Raw genomic sequence first — 13,358 nt, 5'->3', positions numbered from 1 at the left:
ATGTTAATCACGGCGCCATACTCGCGTAGGAAATCCATGTCCAATATAAGTTCCTTACAACACTCAGTAAGGATGATGAGGGTGGCGACGAAAATTAAACCGGCCATTAAGAGTCGGGCCGTGCATTTCCCGACAAGTGTTATCAACTGACCTCAAGCGGTTCTTATGTTGGGCCCGTGCCAGGGTGTCTTCACCTTCCTTTGTTTGTCGGCGGCCTGTAAGCTTATGATTAAAAAATGGGAGCCAGTGTCAACCAGAGCGGCTACTTCGTGGCCGTCAATGCAAACGATAAGCTCGGCGCTGACGATGTCAGTTACGTCTTTCGTACTTCTATCCGTCGTATTCGTCGTTGTACTGGGCGTCTTTTTCGCCAATTTAGTCTTCACGTCGTCGTTCGTCGATAAGGGGGGATGTGGAGAAGTTAGAGTATTGGCAACCTCACCCCTGGAGGTCGCTGCGGCTAGTTTCCCCGCCGAGGGCTAGGGGATCTGCCCCTAGTAACGTCCGCAAAACTGCGACGAGTCGGCGAATTGTAGCGGGCCGGAGATGGAGAAGGAGAACGTGGTCGGGGCGTCGTCGTATTTTGTGGCTGACTGTTCACAGGAGCGTCGTTGTAAGTGCGTCGACCGTCGTACGGAGAATAAGCATAGTTGCACTGTAAAAAATTTCCGTAATTTTACGGGGGATTTCTGTCATTATACGGAGAACTGCAGATAAAAATACGGAAAGTATGTCATATTTCAAAAATACGGCAAAATCTGCCGTTAATATACGGAAAGTGCTCTCCGTATTCAGCTTTACGGACATTTTCACTGTAATCATATAACGGCTATACACTGTTTTGGACGAAACAGAGAGAATTCCGTATTTTTGTTATCTGAACATCCGTATATTGTGAGAAAATTTAAGCTGTCTGAATGAGCGCTCGTACTCATAAAGTTTCAGCTAACAATACTTTATTGAACACGCAAACTGTACGCATTATGAAGTTGCGTACAAAATGTGAGAGCTAGCCTTCTACCAAAAGCTGCAATAACAGATCGTATAAATATATATACGCATCTTCTATTCCGGTCGCAGTTTGCCGCGCATATGGGCTTTGTAACGCTGATCATATGCGCAAATATATGCGTGTTCTCGCAATGTTCTCAAATTAAGCGCTTTTATAGTTAATAACACAGCATATATGTTTAAGTGAATGAAGAGCCGGGGACATACGTGCATACGTAAACAAGCTTGCGGCACTCAGGTGCTGGTGCATTTACGCCAGCATTTACGCCATATACGCCAAAAATTGTGCGCACTCTAAATCAGTACCGAAACGCAGGGAGTGGTATATATAATGACCGTAACTGCGTTTACATTTGGCAATAAATGGTCTCGAAGGGGACTGGCGGCCTATAGATCCAAGTACAACGGTCAGAGAAAATTTTCGAATGCGGCAAGCAATTAAACCAAATGTCAAAGGGCACTGCTGAACTGCAATGTAGTTGGTTGAACTCATTCCCATGATATTTACCAAATATCTCGTCTCTGACAATAACTGCCCATTCATTGAGACAAATCGATTACGCATAATATTTACTGTTCATGTGTTAATTCTTGCGATAAGATGTAATCGCAAACATTTGGCGCTTCATCTTGAAACAAGACCGGTAAGCGCGCTCATTCTTGTACGGTAGAATAAAGAACGCGACATGCACCGACATGTGTGAACTACTGGAAGGTGACTGAAGATGAAGGACCTATTACCGTGCTAGTACTGTGTATACTGTCAAAAAGAAGAAAAAAATAATACGGAAAGACAGAATGCCCAGTGTCGAGATGTAACGATTCAAGCTTTATTTCTTTTTGACCTAGAATGCAACACCATTAGTTCCATGTGCTTTATGCATGGGTAATGTTATGACACAACTCATTATTTACCCGTTCATTACATGCACCAACCAGCCCAAATTATCACTGTGCTAGAGCTTATGGACGCATCGCAGTGCACTGCTTTGCACTTTATTGTAGCACAGGGGTTTGCTATCGCCAGTAGCGAATGCTTTGGTTGACCTCCCTGCCTTTCAGCTTTTTGAATTCTCTCTCCCTTTGTATAAAACGCACTAACTTGTGGGAGAGAAAGCGTTCTCCTCTTTTAGAATTCAATCAATTGTCAAGCAATTATATTGCAGTTCGAGTAACTAGAGCACAAATGCGAAAACGAAACCGATTCTGTTCGGTTCTCCGCGCTCAGAGTGCGGCACCAGGGGGCAGCACGCGCTGCGCGTCCGTTGGAGTGGCGGACGGAGCTGCACATGTGTAGTCAGCCGGCATTTTTCGAGTCGTGTTGTAAGTGTTGTTAATTCGCCGTAAATATCTCTTGATTTGTACTCAAGAGTGGAGCAAGACCCCAAGGAAGAGAGATTGACGCATCGGGAGCGAAGAACAGAAACGATGGATGGTTACGCTGCTTGGGTCTCGGCACGTTCGAATTGGCAAAGTTCCGAATTTGTCGCTGTGTCGTGTACGCTTGTGCGCTCGTCATTTGCCGTCATCGCGCGGAGATATTTGCGCTGGATGTCTTTCACTTCGTGCACGCTGCGGCATCGAAGAAGTTGTCCTGTGTTTGGGTGCACGTATGCGCTTGGACACGGATAGCCTGCTTGCTCTCAACGGGTGTTCAACAGTCTACGCGCGCTCGTAACTTGCTCATGAGGTAAGCCCATTTTAGTCTTATTTGGTTTGCATAACGTAGGTGTTAAAATGATGTGTGGTAAGCCGGTGTCGCGAACAGAAATATTGCTTCAAAAGACCACTATGCAACGTCTTAGGGCAAAAATGACGCATGAATGGGGAAAGGGATCACCCTATCTTTTCAGATCGATTCCAGTCGTAGCGCGATTGGCTCGATCGCAATTTCCGTGAGGTACTTCTAACCTTTTGTTCACTCGCGTTAAAAGCGTAGAATAAAACTGCGTTCAGTTGAGCTCTTGTATTGACGCTTGTATTGGCTTGAGAGCATACTGTATCCGATACAAGAACTTCTGTTAAAATACGGAAATAAATGTTCGAGGCAATAGCAGTCGCTCACTACCTGTGATCGTTACTTTCTTGCTTGGGTGCACGTTTTAATTGTGACCAGAAAAAAAAGTTCTTTGCTCTGCTGTGTTTCCTTGGGGCAACTTTTTGCGGTGCAGCAAGACGTGTTCCTTCGAATGATGTCTGGGCAGTCAAGGCATTCGTGTCAGTAAGCAAGCAGTAAACGGGGTATCAGTGCGAAACAATTTGGACCTACAAGAGAAGCGAATGGTATCATCATAGACTCTTTTATTTGACGAATAATTCAGTTGTGTTACTAAAGCGGAGAGTGGATATGCATGAAAGTCAGATTGTATTGATACTCAGCAAAAACAAGGTAACTTATCATTACTAATCAATCCTTTTCTTTTACTGAAAGGCAAGTTGCTGTTGTGCTGGAGCTGAGAAGAGGTCTGCTGCCTGCAATGGGCCCATCTCTCTCAAGTTATTGCAGTATTGTAGCTCTCAAGGTGAGTGGATTTTTTTTTTTTCTCTTAGCTATTTGCCACCTGAATCATGACCCTTTACTTAGCTGTGTAGGTGATCACTGTTAGTGACATTGGAGTGCTGGTGGACCAGCACTCCTTTATGATTGCAACGCATATGACAGAGTGCAGCTGTGGCAGTATGCAAAGGTGTTAATCTATAAGCCAAATTAGGTTCTTTGAGGTAATATGTTAATATATTGATGACATTGGATTGTGGTCTAGCAGGCAAAAATGCTAAACAAGAAGAAATTTTAATTTGCACTTGGTAAGATGTGCAAGCAATTCAGGCTGTTATACATGAAATGGGACATTTGTAGATGTCTTCTACAGTGCTGCAGTCCTGAATTGCTTCAGAGTTGAGTGATACCACTATAATTTCTCTGTAGAGCATGCAGCACAGTTTAGCATTGGGGGAGGCTGGCATCAACAGGCATCTACTTACTGTGAAGTTCAAATGAGGTGTTACTGTTAGGGTGAATATATATAATTTATGGTTTAATTCTAATCTTGTGTCAGGCAGACATAGTTTACCCACTTGGTTAAACAATAGAGATGTAATATCTATGTATACAAGTATTACCCATTCATTTATGCCATTTAGACAATGGCATAAATGCGTGGGTAATACTTGTGTACATAGACAATACATCACTATTGTTTAACCAAGCGGTGCCCCTGCATGCTAAATTTTACAGGGCTATTATTAAGTAATGTCAGCTTTTTTTGTAACATTAAGGCACCTTTTATATTATTACAGATTACCACCATTGTGCACCATCATAGTGTGATATTTACACTAAATGTATTTGACTTTGCTATAAAACCCTGCACAGCAGTGCATCATGAAATTTTTTTTTTTATAGTTTCTGGCCTCAGAATGCACTTCACGTTATATTCTTGTTTGCAACAAGACTATAATGCAGGTTTCTCTCCTTATGTTTTGTGGCACTTCAAACTGCGGCGAGCTAAACCACTGGGCAGCAATACTGGATACGCTACTGCGTGTGGAGCTGTCTTCAAACACACACAAGGAATACATCATTGCTTTTTTAGCTCAAAACAACGGACACAAGAAAGACGACAGAACAAGGTGCTACTCTCAACTGACATCACTTTATTGCGTCCCTCCTTTGTAGACAGCAGAATCTAGAAGAACATGCGCTGTGAACACCCATGTGCAGCAACCACCAACATCTGATCAAAAAAGCACACTCATGCGACAGAATCCAAAAAAAAAACATATTGAGCACTGTACGAGGTTAAAGAAAGCACACTAATGCACTGTGACCCCAATGACTGTATGAAGAAAACTTCCGATAACTCTCTGGCGGAGGTATCACGGCTCTTTTTCAAAATCATAGCATCACGAAACATTGCGAACCTAAGCGATCCATACCAACAGGCACAGGTTCCCATTTGGCTCAACATTGTAAAATATGGAAGTGCAAAGCCATGTTTCGTGATACTTCGATTTTGAAAAAGTGCTGTGATACCACCGCCCGAGAGTTATCGGAAGCTTTCTTCATACAGTCATTGGGGTCACAGTGCATTAGTGTGCCTTCTTTAACCTTGTGCAGTGCTCAATATGGTTTTGTGGATCCCGTCGCATGAGTACACTCTTGTGATTGGTTGTTGGTGGTCTCTGCACATGGTGCTCACTGCGCATGTTCTTCTAGATTCTACTATTTATAAAGGAGCGACGCAATAAAGTGATGTCAGTTGAGTGTACCGCCTTGTGCTGGTCGTCTTTCTTGTGTCCATTGTTTTGCGCTTAACAAAGTATTTATGGATTCACACCAACTAGCCCGCCAACACATTGTGTTGCGGGCACTTCTGAAGTACTGTCTGTCCAATAACCTTGGTGGCATGGAAGCGCCGTCCACTTCTATGCGTTGCTTTCTGTTTCATTGTGGCATCACATCACATTATAATCATAATGTGTATGTACTTTTTCCAAGAGACCCATATTCCTATCTTTGTGTTATATTTGCTGTCGCATTATTTATGTGCAAATGACTGACCAGTGCTCCAAGCTCCATTTTATCGCAAAGTAAACTACTGGTACCTAAACAGTTCTGTATATCAGAAAACCAAAGCTGAACTGCCGAACAGTACCAAGCGGCAGCCTTAGTCCATTGTCAAGTAGTCAGATTTTATTGGTCATGCAGAGGTGCACAGGATAGCTCTTTATTACTTGCTGAATAATTAAGCTGTGTGAAAACTGAGTATTTACGTAGCTTCAACCACATGCTATTGGCCATTGCTCCTGCCGTCATCAAATGTGGAAGATTATCAAGGCATTTCCTATTCTCTTTTTCCTTATTACAGTGGGATTACTGCATGCGTAAGTAGGAAACGGATCACATAGGCAATCAAAAGCCAACAATGTGTAAACATGGAACATTGATTGTACAGTTTGATGACCCAGAATAAGTAGAAATACACCATAAATGATTGACAATTAACTTTTACTTGACACAGGGCTAGAGCATACAGTAAGCATACTGTATGCTCATACGGTGTCACATCAATTTAAATTTTAGTGTAGCTTTGCAGTGTACGCTTCTATTGTTGCATTCTGTCAGAGGAATGGTAATGTTTCGCGTGTATAGCAACTAGACTGTCTATATACAGTAGTAAAAATGTGTGAACTGTATTTTTTAATGATTTGATAGAATGTGTAGCACAATAAAGCCAGACAATCAACGCACAGTGGTGTGACTTTCTCTGCACATGTTGCAGGTTCAAAAAAAGTATGGTGGAAGCTGTTGCCAAGGTTCCGACCAGAAAAGACAGCCAGTATAAAAGGGTACACGCCACTGATCTCTACTACAGGGGATGAACAGCACATCGAGCGCCCTCGACTGAAGCTGGCCTTGTCCCGGAAGTTGGTGCTTCACAACTTTGCGGCAGCACTTTGTTGCACGGGTGTGTGGCATTTCTTCCCCTAACATGCCTGCCTGATGTGCCATAACCTACCCAAGCAGTGTTTCGAGGTGTCCAGAATTTTTCCATTGTAGTGTCTACAGTGTCGCTAACATAAGTGGCTTGCAATGGAAACACTGGTAAATCAGAAAAAACTTGATGTAAGAGAACACTATCGTATACGGGTTCAGATTGTCATAAAAGTGCTTACCAGACATGTAGAGACCTCCTAAAATGTGAAAAACCACAAAGAAAAGTTTTTCGGCAGCAATATTATCTGATCGCACGCACTAGTTAGTCCACCATATGCCCTGCTTCCAGGACAAGCGACTGCATGACATCGCATTTCCACTGGCTTCACCTGCATCCGGTGCGGTGTGCTGCATCCAGCGAAACATGTTAGAAATCAGTGGTGCACAGAGTTTTCTGTCCCCTTTCTCGACGCCTACTGAACACATGTTAAACTGTTTCCAAAGCAGACAAACAGAGGGGAAGGGCTCTGAACACATTGCATTTTAAAGTGGCTGGTACTGGGTAACGCAAGTACTGTGGCATAGTAGATTTGCACCAGGCAACCTGGGCGCCCAAAAAGGCTGCTGTTTACTTGCAAATGGCCAACATATTGTGAGCATGTTGAAGTACTTTTTTTATTCTCATCGCTTATTTAGCTAATGGAGACAGCTTTCACAACTGAAGAAGCCTTGGAAGCATGAAACACTTCACAAAACCAGCTTCAATATATCGTGTCTGCATCACAATTTCATGGCTGCATGAGTGAACCCTCTGGTTAACGTGTAAGAGAGTTCATGATGTTTGCCATGCATTATCCACTTTATTTAGAGGTCAACCCTATCTTGAGATTTAAGCTGATGTTGCGTTTAGAGAAATTATGGCCGAGAGCCAGCTTTTGAGAATACAGATTGAGCTTGACAGATTAAATGCCAGAACAAGTCGTTGAGGATTTCAGATCAAGAATCTTCAAAGGCCAGTTCATTTAGTGGTGTTAATATTCTGCTCGAAGTTGTTGATTGTTACGTTCATATGGTGCCCAAGCATTGCGGTAACAACTTCACTTGGAGTACATAGCAAAGGTGTATTCGATGTAAGCTTCTGGCTTTTTTTCTGTGTTTTCAAAAACTGGTTTCATGTTCAGTTTAAATTTTCAAATTTTGCATTGTTGATTAGGTGTTGTGTCCTGTTTCCTTTTCCTGCAGCTTCTTAGTTAAACATCTGAATAGTGAACACAACTTGACCTTTTGCTTGATTGTCTAGATGCCCTCGATGCAAAACAATTTCACTTCAAAACTGCTTGTACCATACTGAAAGAATAACTTTGAAGCAGCCATAGCCACCAATAACACGCAAGAGATGATTATGAAAATTTTAATATTGTTTTTGAGGGTGTCTTTACTATCATGCACCAAGATTTAGAAATATGTAAATGCAATGTAACTAGACAAAATGAAGGTGATGTTTGCCATCGCTTGGAGATACTCTGATTATATTGTGCATTCTACCTAATTACAGAATTCTTAATTAGTTATTAAATATCTCAAATAATTAAATGAAATGCGTCAACGAAAAGTTGTAGAGCAATGTGAAAGCCTCCTGATACACTTTTTTGTTACTCTTACTCATTGTGTGCTACATAAAAGTGTTTTTCCAAGGAATAAGCCTGCGAATACACATAAAGTGTCTTGAGTGGCCAGTCATGTGTCAGTTTTGTGGTGCAAAGCCACGAATACAACTTAAATGGGTTCTTTTAAGAAATAGACTTAGCTCAGCAAATTATCTTTCTATGTGCAGCCTGTGGAGACAAGGTTTCTTAGACATGGCCATGGCCCTCAAGGAAGATGCCGAGGCCACAGGCAGTTCCTCCAGTGACCGTGAAAAGGTCCCCTGGGGCACAAGTCTGGTTTGGCACCCCCACCTTTCTCCTGCAGCTTTTCTGTCTACTTAGCTAACCAGGTGGGTCAATGATGGCAAAGGGAAAAAAGAATCAACAGCATCAAACGCAGAACTTGCTCAAGCTCAATGCATTTTTGGTGTGAAGTGTTTCCCTTATCATTTATCAAAAAACGGGTAATAAGTATATGATATGGTCTTCACACGGACACCTCTTTCCCACAGAGAATTAGCTGTAAAAAAAAGCAGCTTATGAAGGCTTGAATATTAGCGAAGATGATGTGGCATAGATAGGATAATGATTATGAATGTTTCTAATGAAGGTAGTGGTAGTAGAGTGAATAATCAGAGTTTATATATAGATTGAAAGACATTTCATTCCAATGCCAGAATTTTAAATCCCAAATAATTCTTGCATTTTATAGTCTTCATTTTATAGTTCTTGATGCTTGCTTCTTGCTGACATCATTCTTATGCTGCATAATTCACCTGTTATAAATTCCCTATTTCTCCCGTTCAAGCAACTTTACATTCATCATAAGAAACCTCGTAGATGAGTTCCAGAAACTTGCTGATGAGATTAGGGGGCGGCGTGTACCCCAGGCTTAGATATGCATTCAAGAGCCTCATATCTTGCAAATGTTAGAAATACTCCTCCTAAGCAAGTTCTTGGTGTCATACAAGGTTATTTGCGAATACGCATTTGCCTAAATTTAGGAAACAGTCAATATAAAACATGTCAAGCGATATCGCTGACGATACACACACATTCCAACTGAACTAAATACAAATAAATATAGCACCAAATGCAGAATCATTGGCATGATGCCATTCTTTCAGTGGAATAAAATCTGTCCTGCATTGTAAATCTGGAATCCTTTATAATCCAGACTACTAAATACTTATGAGGGTTGTGACGTAAAATATGCATGTATTTATTCCTCGTTTTTTTACTTTAGGACCCGATAATGCTTAAACAGCAGTGAAAGAACTGGGATCACAGTACCTAATACATTATATTGCTCCAGAAATCGGTTTCTCTGCCGATCGCAGCATTCGACACTAACAAGAAGGCACATGACACTTAGGGTAGTGCTATTCACTTTGATTGTTTGGGAACGAAACCCATAATGTACATGTTATGGCCCTGCGTGTCATTACGTTTGAACAACAAAAAGGTAGGGGGTTTGCGTTTTGCAAAACTGCATGGAGGTTTTCACTGTGTGCAATTAAAATTAGGAACCTTCCCAGCTCATACTAAATGCATTCTCCAAAGCTTTAGGTTATACAGGTGCACTACTTTACACAGAACACACTCTTTTCCCTCGTCACGGCTCACACTCTTAGGCAGAGTTACACCCTTTGAAGTGCCCCTTCTTCCACACAACGATAATTGTCATCTGCCTTTATGCATTTCCTTTCTTTAACGCTGCGAGCCCTGTGCTTTCCAGTAACGAACGGCATGCGCGTTATCAGCATGATAGCATTCCCGACAGCAAAGTAGTGGGCGTGGCGTTTTCAAGAAAGGAAATGCATCAAGGCAGATAACGATTATTGTTGTGTGGCAGAAGGGGCACTCCAAAGGGTGTAACTTTGCCTAAGAGTGCAAGTGGTGATTCAGATTCTTGAAAGGTGTTTCATTGTATGGGATGGCACACCGCGCTTCACTTATTTGCAGAATATTGCATTCCAATTGTGTCATATGAGATAAATCCATTAGAGAGCTTTAGCTTGCCCTAAATTTATTACAGCTGTGTACTGGTAAACTGGCCGCAGCTTGCAGTGCTTGTGGAAAAACAATTGTAACTGCCATATTATATGTAACTGTTAGTGCACAGGCATCGGCAGCAGCAATGGTTAGGGTACACTTGTTTCTTCTATTCTGCGGTATGCATCCTCCACCAGAAAGTAGTTTTTTTCGTCTTCCTCTTCTACCATATTGTAATGTGAAATGGGGTGTAATTTGTAGGATATACTCTTGCATAAACTTCATGAGCATTTATTCTTGTCTGTGCCACAGATCATTGTTGCTACCACTGTAAAAGCAGGGTGCCTGTTTACAGCACCCGTAGGGAACAATCTGTGAATCTTTAACGAACAGTAAGGATAATGAATAATCGAATAATTTTTAGTAATTTTCAACAAATTTAGCACTCTTTGCTTTCCACTATGGTGTTTTTAAAACTAATCTTGGCACAAGGTTTGAGTGCAGGATGTCATTTTGTGTGAAAGAGTACACTTGTGCGCATAACACCTCATCGTCAACATTCTGCTGCACAGAATGTCATTAGCTTTCGTATGCATTGGTCACTATCTCACAAACCGGTTGCTCCTTTGTTAGTTGGAATGTAGCATTTATGTAAAGCACATTTGATGTTCTAACAAAAAGCATTGTGCCCTCTTATCCCCTAATTCTCCTCATTTGATGCCTAGTGTTGTAATAGCATGGTTGACACCATAAGAGTCAGTGTGGTGAATAATTGTGTCTGGTGGAGTAGGGGGTGTACGTTAACTTAAGCAACTTTTCCAGATGACTTGAATCAGTATTGTGGAATGCTGTTTTTTTTTGTTCAATCACTGTTACCAAGTTTCACTTTGGTTGTGGCAACAAGTATAATGTAGTTCGCTAGCACTCCTGTCAACACATATAATGTGCAGGCATCTGTGTTGAAAAAAAGACCAGCTAATGGTTTGCCAGGAGCTAAGGTCCATTTAGACCATTAAATTTTGAACTTACACTGGTGGAAATAACTGGTGAATGAAAGCACACCCAGGAGAGCTGACCATAATATTTTCTTTCATTATAACACTGCTGAAGCTTTGAACCGCATTTGAACTGGCTTGTTTAAAAAATGACCCATTTCCTTGTTCAAGTAAGACAAAGGTTCCACAGGAAGACAGAAACTTGAAGCCGTTAACAGCAGCATGAATATAAACAGCGTTCGACGTTTTGCAATCTTGCACCTGGTTATATTATCCATCCCATTTTTTTCCACAGGCTGTTCTTTACTGTTTTATGGTCATACCCAGTTTAATTTTAATGTCCCTATTTTTTAATATTTGGTTAATATATCTTTTCTTCATTGGCTTTCAACAAAATATATATTCATAATGTGCCTTCATTTACCATTTGCAGTGATCTTAACCAGATGCATCTTGATACAAAATTTATTTTCCTTAATTCTTCGTTTTCCTTTTCCAAAAGTGCAAACTGTTTATCTTGATACCTATTTTGTCTTCTGGGAAGATTGGGTCTACTGGATTAATGACTGCTTACATGTGTACATCGTTTTCTGTTTTGGTCACCCCTACTCTTGGCAAGTACTGACAGCATTGCTCATACCCGCTCCATCACAATCACCACTGCTAAGCACACCCTTCCTTCCTTTATTTTAACACTTTGGCTTCTCTTGACCTATTATATGCACCAGTTACTTCTCCCCCAATGAGGCTAGGGGCCAGTGAGATATGCACAATCCAAAACAACACAGCCAAGGAAAACATTTGCTACCCTAATGACAAGCACCTATGTCGAAATGTTGGCTACAGCAACATCCCTTGTTCCAACAATGTTGATCTACTTACATGTTTTTCTAACACAGAAGTTACTGCTTTGTCGTGTTCTGTGATTATACTTTTTTGCCGCTTTCTTTAGGATGGATATTCACGAATACTATTTGTTTCTCCTAACAGCAGCAAGTTTATCCTTGCAAGCGTTTGGAGTCAAGAACAACTTTCACCAGGAAGAAGTGCAAGACGAGTGATTGAAGAAAATAAAGTTGCTTCTGTGATCTAAGAACTTGAGGACTGAAATGTTGCACCTTTTTGTATATATGCTATGCAGTGCATTCATATCACAAAGTGCAAAGTGTTTTATCTCTGCAGCCATGTCAGTGTGTTGGCAAGACAATTTTCTCAATGGTGACCTGCTGCTTTGACTATGAGCTGCCTTCATGACATTTGCATTAAAGGAGATGTACTATCGTGGACAAAAGTACCCTGGAAGTGCGAGCGTTGACCAAATTGCATTTCTGCTCAAGACTGCTGAAAACAGTGGGTCACGTATGCACATTCCGAACGCAGATGGTGGCACGGCTGATCCCAGCAAATAGCACACCAATAAAATTCGGTCAACTCTCGCACGTCCTGGGCAATTTTGTCCCCGATGGCACATTCTTCGAATAATGGATATGCTCTGCAAGATGAAATACGGGAAGCACCTGTACTTTAACGGATATAGTACAGATTTAGCATACGGAGTCTTTAGTTTTCTGAATACGGCAAGCACCTGTTTTTTAACGGTTATAGTACAGATTCAGCTTACAGTGTGTTCTGTTTTCTGAATACGAGAAGCACCGTACTTTAACGGTTATAGTACAGATTCAGAATACAGAGTCTTCCGTTTTCTAGATACAGAAGCACTCGTATCTTGTATTACGGTCTCTTTTTTACAGTTGTCCGTTCTACGGAAATGACCGTTCTTAATTTACGGAAGAGTGTTCGGTCACAAATTACCAGCAAATTTTCTGTAAAGTAAGGAAAATTTTTTTTACAGTGTGGCAGGAAAGCTTGGATGTTGAGCGGCGCGATAGTTGTTCCATTTGTGGCAAACTCTATAGACATGTCCAGCTTCACCACAATGGTAGCACACTGGTCGACGGTGCGCCACAAATTGGTTTTCCGACGCTGATAGTTCGGCGGTAACTATCCATGGAGCCAAGGAGTGGCGTGCGCATGTCGAAAATACGGCGTTGTTTGTGCTGGCATGATCTGCGGGGTCGGTAGAGTCGACGAGGGTGACGATGTCGGCTCTGTTTGTGGCGTAGGTGGTGTTGTAGTTATGGGTGTCAACGGCGTTGAAGTTGCGTTGAGTGGACGGCGAACAGCCTCCGCATAAGTGAGGCGCCGCGGAACGTTCCCACAGTCTGGTGCTGAAAAAGCTTGCCGGACTTCCTCCCGGACCACATCAGCAACAAA

General features: G+C 41.8%; 1 long non-coding RNA gene across 1 annotated transcript; it reads left to right on the top strand.

The window, feature by feature from the left end:
- Window positions 1-2,200: 2,200 nt before the first annotated feature.
- On the top strand, window positions 2,201-12,180 carry LOC142564071 (uncharacterized). Its single transcript, XR_012824474.1, has 5 exons — window positions 2,201-2,701; window positions 3,443-3,533; window positions 6,294-6,479; window positions 8,283-8,444; window positions 12,075-12,180. It is a non-coding gene; the product is annotated as an uncharacterized LOC142564071 (long non-coding RNA).
- The last annotated feature ends 1,178 nt before the right edge of the window (window positions 12,181-13,358 follow it).

Source organism: Dermacentor variabilis, chromosome 11 (genome assembly GCF_050947875.1).
Source record: "Dermacentor variabilis isolate Ectoservices chromosome 11, ASM5094787v1, whole genome shotgun sequence".
NCBI classification, from domain to species: Eukaryota; Metazoa; Arthropoda; class Arachnida; order Ixodida; family Ixodidae; genus Dermacentor; species Dermacentor variabilis.
The sequence above is the reverse complement of the archived record's forward strand: the minus strand, read 5'-3'. Positions and strand labels throughout refer to the sequence as shown.